This window comes from Myotis lucifugus, unplaced genomic scaffold (assembly GCF_000147115.1).
Source record: "Myotis lucifugus unplaced genomic scaffold, Myoluc2.0 scaffold_166, whole genome shotgun sequence".
In the NCBI taxonomy this organism is placed as follows: Eukaryota; Metazoa; Chordata; class Mammalia; order Chiroptera; family Vespertilionidae; genus Myotis; species Myotis lucifugus.
Genome location: NW_005871214.1, coordinates 1,027,184 through 1,037,520, shown reverse-complemented (window position 1 = coordinate 1,037,520; position 10,337 = coordinate 1,027,184).

Here is a 10,337-nt window from a genome sequence, read left to right as displayed (position 1 = left end):
GAATGGTCTCCCTCTCAGGTCTGATGGGTGGCTGGCTATCAGGTGCGATAACAGTGGAGCGGCAGCCACATGTATTTCATTATTCAGCAGGCTACTTCCGGCTTATTGAACTGGTGGTTTCAGGTTTCCAAGAGTGGAAACACACAAGACTTTTTGAGGCTTCGGCTCCGACTGACACATCATTTACACCATATTGATCTGATCAGAGCAAGTCCCAAGGCAACAAGAGTCAGGGAATAGACTACCGCTTAATGGGTGGACCCACAAAAGCACATTGCAGAAGACATGGATACAGGGAGGGGGTTGAAAACTTAAGGACGTTTTCTTGAGGATGTTTTTGCAATCAATTCAACGTATTGTTAAAAAAATTACTTGAAGACGTGCTGGCTCACATTTAAGAAATCAGCAATGGGGGAACTGGTGTGAAAAACTGCAGTGAGCACTGAAATCAGTTAAACACAACATAAGTATAAGCGAATGCCAGAAATATGGTTACAAAGCTGAATAAAGTATAAAATCATTCTTAAAGGAGAAAGTATATACTGTTAAAGACTCAAGATCTGTATTAATCCTTTAAAAATACTTATTGTAGAGAGTATTACAGATGTCTCCCTTTTTTCCTCCTTGTCCCCCTCCACCCGGTTTCAGCCCCATCCCCGGCCTTCACCACCCTATTGTCTATGTCCATAAGTAATACATATTTTCGTGTAAGTTCTTTGGTTAATCTCTTCCTCTTCCCCTCCTCCGCTTCCCTCTGAGATCCGTCAGCCTGTCCCATGTCTCCATGCCTCTGGTTCTATTTTATTCATCAGTTTATTTTGTTCATTAGATTCCTTGTTTGTTTATTTTGATTTTTAGATTCAATTGTTGATAGATATGTATTTGTTGCTATTTATTCATATTTCTTCTTCTTCTTCTTCTTCTTCTTCTTCTTCTCCTTCTTCTTCTTCTTCTTCTTCTTCTTCTTCTTCTTCTTCTTCTTCTTCTTCTTCTTCTTCTTCTTCTTCTCCTTCTTCTTCTCTTCCTTTTTCTTGTTTTTGTTCTTCTCCTTCTCCTCTTCCTCTTCTTAAAGAATGCCCTTCAACGTTTCATGTAATATTGGGTTGGTGGTGATGAACTCCTTTAGCTTTTTGATTGTTTTGGAAACATAACTTACATGGATCACTATGGATAGTTAGCAGAAGAGAAATAAGACTCATTCAAGACGACAGAGCATACAGGCTAACGGGACACAAGTTAATGTTAGATCCTCATCTTCTGCCGTGGCCCTATAGCTTCAACCATTTCAGACACCTTTCCAGAGCATTTATGTCTTTATGTGCTTCCAGAAAACTCTCCTTCCTCTAACCTTTCACCTTTGTACCAGTGAAAAGTGACAGCAGCCACAAAAACCAGGCAGCAGAAATAAAAGGTGCCAAAGCTCCCCCCCAGGACGCACTGGCACTCCAGAGTGCGGCAAGGGGAGAACGCAGAGCTGGTGCCCCGGGGGAAAGAAAAATAAAGGAGAAGGAGGGAAAAAAGCCCAGGCCAGGGCTTGGAAATAATGTGATAGACAAACTAGTCACAGCAGAAACTGAGGTCTAGAAGGGTCGGTATCAGAGATTAAAACTTGTTTCTTCATTGCTCATTGATACGTTCACCAGTGTCATCTCAAGAACCCCTGGTTTAAATCTCTGCTCTGCATTTGCTAATGATAAACTGGTAAGTTTAACTCTGAGCTTCAGTTTTCTTTTTTTAAAATAATATTTTTATTATTTTTCAATTAGAGTTGAGGTACAGTCTAGTTTCAGGTGCACAACCCAGTAATTGGACATTTATATAACTTACTAAGTGATCATCCCTATAAATGTAGTACCATCTGACACCATACAAAGTTATGATAATATTATTGACCATATTCCCTGTGCTGTACTTTACATCCCCGTGACTATTCCGTACCTGCTAATCTGTACTTATTTTTAAAAAATTCTTATTGTTGAAAGTGTTACATTTGTTCCCTTTATCCCCCATTGTCCTCTCCCAGCTAGTGTTCTTACCTATAAGGTGAGAATGATAGTACTTGCTCCATAGAGTTGTTGTGAGGATTAAATGAATATATTACTGAATCAATATTCTATATTATTAAATTAATGTATATTGAATGAATATATGTACATGTGTATCATTTAATATGTACATATATTCATTTAATATATTATATTATGATATATATTCCTAATAATATGCCTGGAAAATAGTGAGTTCTGTATAAATATTAGTTAATAATGTGCATTATTATTATTATTATTAATTACTATTTTAAGCTCCCCTGGGGCAGGCATGGGAGCTATGGAGATCGAGTTCCTGAGGGTCCCACAATCCAGTGGGAACACGGAGACTTTCAGGTCCATGTAAAGAATGCTACCGCGTGAGCACCCTGTGTGAGCCCAGTGCCTCCTTGTTCTGGAGGTGGCGTTGAACTGCGTCCCGTGGTGTGTACACGCACTGGTCAGAGAGCACAGCCAAGAGTTCATTGCTGCAAGGAGCCACCGAGAATGAACTTGGACAGATTTTCCCACGGCCCTTAAAGGCAAGGGAGGAGTTCCTGCTTGATGTGGCAGGTGGTGAAGAGTCCCAAGCAGGGGACTAGCAGGACGAAAATTATTTTGTAGGATGTTGTGTCTGACAATAGTGTGCAATATGTGTCGGGTGAAGAAAAATGAGGGTAAGGGGACTGGGCAGGGCATTTCCTAGCAACCCCAGAGGCGAGCGCTAACGAGAAAGGAGGCAGAGGCTTCTTGCTCTGCAGGAGAAGCAACCGCTGGGTCAGTAATAGAGCCATTTGATTTGGAGAAGAGAGACTAATCTAAAATAGCTGCAAAACCGCTAGGAAACCAGAAGAAGGGGGGATTTTATTCCGTGAACTGGTGGTAGTTGGGAAGGGAAGTTGAGGAAAGGGTAGAGACTGACCATATAGATTGAAAGGGGGGAGATGTGGTTTTTGAAAATGAAGAGAAGTTTCTGTTACTCAGGAGAAGGAAGGCTGGGAAGGCCGAAGTCATAGACTGAGTCTTGAAGACCGTCCCCTGCTGTGGTGGGACCCTATATAGGGACGTTATTGAAAGAGAAATCCCCTCAAAACGTAAACTTAGATATAAATAAGAAAGAACATGCACTCTCTCTACCAGATGATGGCCACCTGAGTCTGCTCAGCTGAAGTTTATCCCGCTGAGCTGCTCACACGTCCCAGGTGAGACTCGGGGGTGGATTTATAAGGGGCCCGGGCTTTTGAAGAAGGGCAGGCGGCCAAGAGGCCAACAGTTCCCAGCACAAGCCAGAGGTTACCGCTGGGATGAAACCGCCTTCTAGCCAAGTGACCGCTGGGCGCCCTCACCCCCGCATTTGTAAGTTTCACCGCCTTTGCCAGCGTCTCTCCCCCATCCCCCTCCACCTTGTGAATTGGGCGGAATGCGCTCAGGGTTCCTTCCAGCCTTAACACACCTGGAGTCCGTGAGTGTGACATGAGAGGATGAAAATGCAATAGAAATACCCGGTGGATAAATGGAAAGATCCTAACCATTCCCGAAGGCGCTGCATTTTGTGGGGAAATTAGCCAGATCTGTGATTCTGTGAGTCTCGGGAGCTGTGGGGCTGTGGAGGTTGTGGAACCAACTCAATGACTGGACTCCATATCCTCTGGGTGTTGCAGTGACCAGCTCTGCGCGGTGTGTGAGAGACACAGGAACGCACACAGCCCAGGGAAGATCCGTGTGCATCTGCGATTGCTCCTCTCAGTATCAGGGTATGTGACCTCGGGCCTTGGGTGAAAGTCCTCAGGCAGCAGTGAGAGATTTTTTCGAGGTATTTCCATGTGATTTTTAAAAACCATTTATAGTACAGCCTGTGCTATTTTTGCTTCTATCAGATGAAAACTATTACCTACGTGAAAGGTACTCTCAACTTGCTTATTCCCTCCCCACATGCCAGCTGTAACAGCAGGTCCCGGGAAGTCACGTGGGGAAGGAGTCTTTCAGGAATGACTCCCATACATCAGGGTTGCCTGTCTGTTTGTTTGCGTTTAAATTCTGGGACAGTTTTCTTCTCTTCACCACAAACTGCCTCGTTTTTTATTTGTGGCCCAGGTATTTGGGCGATATGCCAAGTGAATTATGTTGTCATATCCTGGAAAAAAATTTATTTTTAAATAAGGTCATTAAGGTCATTATGACGTTTCCTTGAATGTACAAATCATGGAGTTTCTTGGCAACACATATCTATAACGCACACTTGGAAGGAGGCTATGAACTAGAAATGATAAGCAATAAGCAGTGCATGTGATCATTGTTAACAGGATTTGGGTTGATTACCAACAACTGCTTACCAACAACTGCTCAGCTCAGCCTGGATCCAGTATCACTGTCTGCTTAGTTCAGTGGTTCTCAACCTTGGCTGCACATTAGAATCACCTGGGAATCTTTTTAAAATCCTGATTTCTGGGCCTCATCCTCCAGAAATTCTTTCTTTGTTATGGGGTGGGGCCACAACATTAGTAACAAAGAAACAGAATTTCCGGAGGATGAAGCCCAGAAATCAGGATTTTAAAAAGATTCCCAGGTGATTCTAATGTGCAGCCAAGGTTGAGGACCACTGGCTTAGTTGTTGTCTTGGGCTATTAGGGCTTCTGATAGAAACACAACCACGCATGGCAGCTAACCACACTGAATATCTAGAAAAACCCAGGGGAAAATGGAACTGACTACTTTGATCACACAGGAAAAGCTAAATCTCACTGGGAAATACATTTAATCAATTTCTCATTTATTCCTACAAATTAACATATGAATCAACAAAGACATTGAAATGGACACGGTTTGTTTTCCTAGGGTGGGGATGATGGTATACATCCAGTTCTTTGCATTTGTCATTATAGTAAAATGCATTCTTCTGTTATTATTAACTTTTGATAAATACCCTTTGGTATAACATGTTTATTCATTAGAAGTACAATGATGCTACTGTTTTTTGTTGGAAATTTAAATGATTTTCATTGTTTGATTATTACAAATGGTGATGTTATCAATGTAGTCCATAAAGCCTTTCCACTATTCCTGTAATAGATTTCTAGGAGTGGAATTGTTATGTCAAATTAAGTTAGTATTTACTTTAGCATCTTGTGTCTTTTCAGATTGTTTTTTGAAATGGTTATATTGTAGCACCTGAAAGTGCTCAGATCAGCACACCTCATAGCACTAGTAAAGCATGAAGCTTCATTGGAAATGTCCACACACGCATAAATGTGGTGAGAGTGTGTCTGTCTGTCTGTTATTTATTTAGGGGAGCGTGACTTGCTTCTGTCTTCTTTTTTAGCTCTTCTTTACCACGTAGACATCTCATGCTCTCTCATTAAGAATGATGGGGCTGTTTGGTGGTGTCATAACAAGTTTTTTCATTTGAAAGTGAGGATGGCACACAACGATCACTACCTAGTAGAAAACCATTTGCAGGCAGCATGAGCCATGTGACAGACGATGGCCTGGGTGCCCTGCTCTGCTGAGGTTTAGGCCCGTGTGCACTGTTCCCTCTTATGGGCTCATTCTTCCCCTTCCGTGGTGACCTGGAGACTTAAGGGGAGACCTTGCTGGAGACTAAGTCTCCATGGCATGCTGGGCTGCACCTATCCATTTGGACATTTCCACACAATCCCGACAGGGAAAATATTGGCTCAAGTGAGACACCAATGCTGGAATGACAGCTGGCTTCAGGGGAAGCTGAAGAGGCCCAGACACCCTGCCAGACGCCAGGTTTTCTGTCTGTATCTGTGACAGATACAGGGATCCTTCGTACATCCCTGCTCTCTAACACCTCCCCTTGTGGCAGGTGGTGGCCGCATCCCACCTTAATCTCTGTCCATCCAGCTGGAGAGTTTTCTCCTCTGAAAGCTCAAATCAAAGTTTGGGAATTGCATCTTATTAGTTCCTATTTGCTTTCCTTAGATAAGGTACCCAACCCAGAACCTATCCCTAAATGGCCAGGAGCAAAATTAGCCGATTGGCTTGGCTTTAGGTCACATGTCCTCCCCTGGGACTGACTCTGAGGTGGAATAGATGCCAGACAAAGGTCAGGGCTGTTACAGAGTGGCATGCCTGGCAACCACATCTAACTCCCATAGATCCGCATTTGAAACATCACTTTCCCCCGAGAAACCATAAGCCCCATGACCCCAGGAGCAATGCCTGCCTTGTTCCTCAATGCCACCCGTAAGCGTTAAGCGTTGTTGAATGAATGAGTAGAACGAATTCTTCAATGTCTCTCAATTTCATCTCCTGCTGTGTTGGTGACTATAACACTGTGACGGTGGTAGAGTCAGTGACATTTTCAAATCATCTTTATAAATGATTAAAATGTATAAAGGTCTCAGCGTCTCACAGAGGACTTTTATTTTCCATGTAAAAACTGGTAACTCGACTGGCAACTTGGTCTATGTTCGGACTGTAAATGCAGGCTTCCCTCCCTGGGCAGTGTTTGTCCGCGGAGCCCATCCTCAGTGACTTTTACCGCCTGGGCTCTAGGCAGGAACAACATTGAATCACGGTCCATCAGCACTTGACGGCCTCTTTCCGCCTTCTCGCTGCTGAGACGCTGTTCAGAGCTGGGAGTGAGCCTCCTAACATGCAATGTTCCTAGACAAAGCCAATGTTAAATTTCCTAGAGCCTAGGTCAGTGGTTCTCAACCTTCCTAATGCTGCAACCCTTTAATACAGTTCCTCATGTTGTGGTGACCCCCAATTTCATTGTTACAAATTGAACATAATTAAAGCATAGTGATTAATCACAAAAACAATATGTGATTATATATGTGTTTTCCGATGGTCTTAGGCGACCCCTGTGAAAGGGTCATTCGACCCTCAAAGGGGTCATGACCCACAGGTTGAGAACTGCTGGCCTAGGTTGTAAATATGGGACGTAATTCCACAACCAATGAAAAGAAGAAACCTTTCTAATACAAAAGGAAATATGCAGCATCACTGTCAAAGGTGAGTGTGGTATTAGAAGTTATCATGACACCATCAAAAGGGGCCACAAGCACCAATGATAGGAATGAAAGGGGCCAAGAATTTAGGCAAATTGTGTACGGTTTTCTCTAGGATGTGGAGCCTGATATAATCCCACTGATTTCTTTATCTGTGTAGGCCATGTTATCGATCCCTTTGATGTTTTCCTGCAGACATATAGTGTGGGAGGGGCCTGTGCTCCTTTGCATGAGCCAGGTCCCCAGTTAAAACTCCTGCTCCTGCCCTGACCGGTTTGGCTCAGTGGATAGAGCGTCGGCCTGTGAACTGAAAGGTCCCAGGTTCGATTCCGGTCAAGGGCAAGTACCTTGGTTGCAGGCACATCCCCAGTAGGAGGTGTCCAGGAGGCAGCTGATCGATGTTTCTCTCTCATAATGTTTCTGACTCTCTATCCCTCTCTTCTCTGTAAAAAAATCAATAAAATATATTAAAAAAAATAAAACTCCTGCTCCTGCTGCATGTGGGCATCCTTTCTCAGGGGTTGTCCAGCTCTGCACCCTCACCCATCTGTGGCCTGGCCAATATAGCTGGCATATGAATATAAGGGACTACCTTTCTCTATTCCAGGCATTAAATTGTGATAAAATGGTGGACACATTTTCAGAAACCTGCAGGGGGAGAGATTTCTCTTGCACTTAAGGGGAGTGTGGTCTGTGCAATGCAGAGAACAACAGGCAGGGGTGCACTGCTTGTGTGTAGTGTGTGGGAGTCAGGACCACAGCCATAGGGAACCGTGGCTGCACCCACTGTTTCCTCTCTGAGACAGCTGGGTCTGAAGGGGTCACCCCGGCTGGGACAGTGCTTTCTTCTGCTGGAACCAGAGTGGGCCGCCCTGCTTCGTGTCACTACCCAGCAACACAGCTACTCTAGCACAACTGTGTGTGTGTGTGTGAGAGAGAGTGTGTGTGTTCTCTCCCTGATGATGGATATTGAATCTCCCCCTACAGTATCACTTTGGTGCAGCTGAGAGCTCAGAGTTGCAGTGAAGCTGTTTGTCCTCATTAACTCTGTTGGATTAGTGCTTTGTTTTCATTAGTAAAACACTAACAGCTCAGTTATAACACGTTTGTGGTAGAAAACCTGAAAATTACAGGTAAGAAGAAAGAATAAAATAAAAATTACCTTCTATTCACTACTCAGAGGTAATCGCTGCCTGCATTTTGGTGCAGATCTGTTCTCTCTCTCTTTTCTTCCTCTCTCTCTCTCTCTCTCTCTCTCTCTCTCTCTCTCTCTCTCTCCTTCCCAAGGGTAGGATGATAAATGGACATCCTTTTTTTTTTAAAGCTGACTTTTACACTTATGCACATATACTTGCATATAACCAGACTGTATTTTGTGAAAATGTTTTTAAGTCTTTAAATATTCTTTCCTACTATTATTTTTAGTGATTGTAAAATATTCCACAATTTATTTAACCTTCATTGCTAAACATCATTATTATTTCAGTTATTTTGCTGTTCCAAGCATCCCTCTGATATGAAATATATAAGTCTCTGTGTGCCTGCACTAATTCATATTTAAGGTCATTTCACAAACTTTAGAATTTAAAGGCCTGTTGTGTCTTTAGTGATATCAGGTGGTTTGTGGACTTCACCTTGAGAATAAGTTCCTTTGAATGTTCTGAAAGGGGGCATCACCAGGTCAAAGGGGACCCAGCAAGATAAGGCTTTCCCTTTGCTCCCTGAGGGGCTCCGACCTATGATTCCAGGATCCTGTGCCCAGTACCTCTTTCGGGTGACATGCTGCAGCACAAGCTCTCTACACTAGGTGGCGATGTTTCACCACGTAAAAGCCTGCTCTGCCAAGTGCACAGGATCGGCTTCCCAATAGTACTAGTATATGGAGCTACTAAAACAGAAGAGAGACAACAATGGGGAAGCGGCCATAGAACTTTTGTCTATAATGTATAATTTATTCAAGGCCAAGACTCCACATGAGCTCTTTGTGACACCTCTCTGAGGAAAGGGGTAAATATTGACAAGGGTGCAGTGAGGTTGAAAATCCTGCTGCTTGGAAAGGTGAAAATACACTCTCATCCTCTAAGTTGTTGTTTTAACCCTTATCTAACACATTTACTCTCTCTTTCTCGGGGCAACTTGGCAGTGGGCCAGCTCATATTCCTTCCTTATGCCAAACAACGACTCTCCAGTGGACCCATCCTCTCTCTCTTCCCGATGTGCAGCCATGAGAATCTTCACATCTCTGAGGACAGGATTGGTGGTGGACCTAACAAATCACTCACCTGCCTCTCTCTGTGGCCAGCCTCTTTCCTGCATAAACTGAGCAGAATTTGAATTTGCACACGAAAGTTTCTGGAAGGATGGCCACCCTCTGAGAGAACCTGAGGCTTCTATACAGCCCCTGAAGAAGTGCTTTGGGTGAGAGAGATGGTAATAATCCTCTCATTCTTTGGGGACAATCACTCTGAGAAAACTGTACCCGTTCCTGCTCGCCAGGTAAACTCCTGTGCCTCTTTCAAGACTCCACTCAACTCAAATATCTGATCCTCTGCACAGCTTCACTTGGTCCCTCTAGGTCCAGAGACACTAGCTACCTCACTTGTGCTCCCCAACACATCAATTTATTCTTCTTCAAAAATACTGAGTGCTACCTACGTTTGGGGTCCACAACAAACAAGACATGCGGTTTCTGCTTTTCAGAGCTCAGAAGCACATGAAGTGCCATTTAAGTATTAACAATATGTTCAAAAGTATCATAAAGGACAAATGCATTTCTTATAAGAATTACACATATAGTCTTACAGAATTTAAAACAATTGAGTTTGGGAAGGAGCATGGGTGGGGGGACAGGCATGGAGGAAGGCAGTGCACAGGACACAGATGGGAGGAACATAGATGGGAGGAACATAATACGCACAAGGAACTTAGAGTGGGTCTGGCGTGGCTGGTGCCTGGTGGAGATTGGCATGAGACGAGGCTGGAGAAGATCTCCCATAGACTATAGGCCATACCATGGAGTTTGAATTTTTCTAAGAGCATTTGAAAGACTATGTGAAGGCTTAAAATAAAAAAAAATCATAAGCAAATAATGGGATGAAATTTGATTTAGAGAAGGTCACTGGCAGATATGTCAAGCATGACTCAGTTTATGGATCCTGGAGACTAGCTGGGAAGCTGTGCAATCTTCTAGACAAAAGTTTTGGTGGGGGGATGATGGGGATGGATTTGAGAGATATGAAAGAGGTGGAAGAGTCAGGAGTTAATAATTATTTTGGGAGTGAGGGAGAAGGAATAATTAAGGATGGCATCCAGGTGCCCGGCCTGAGCA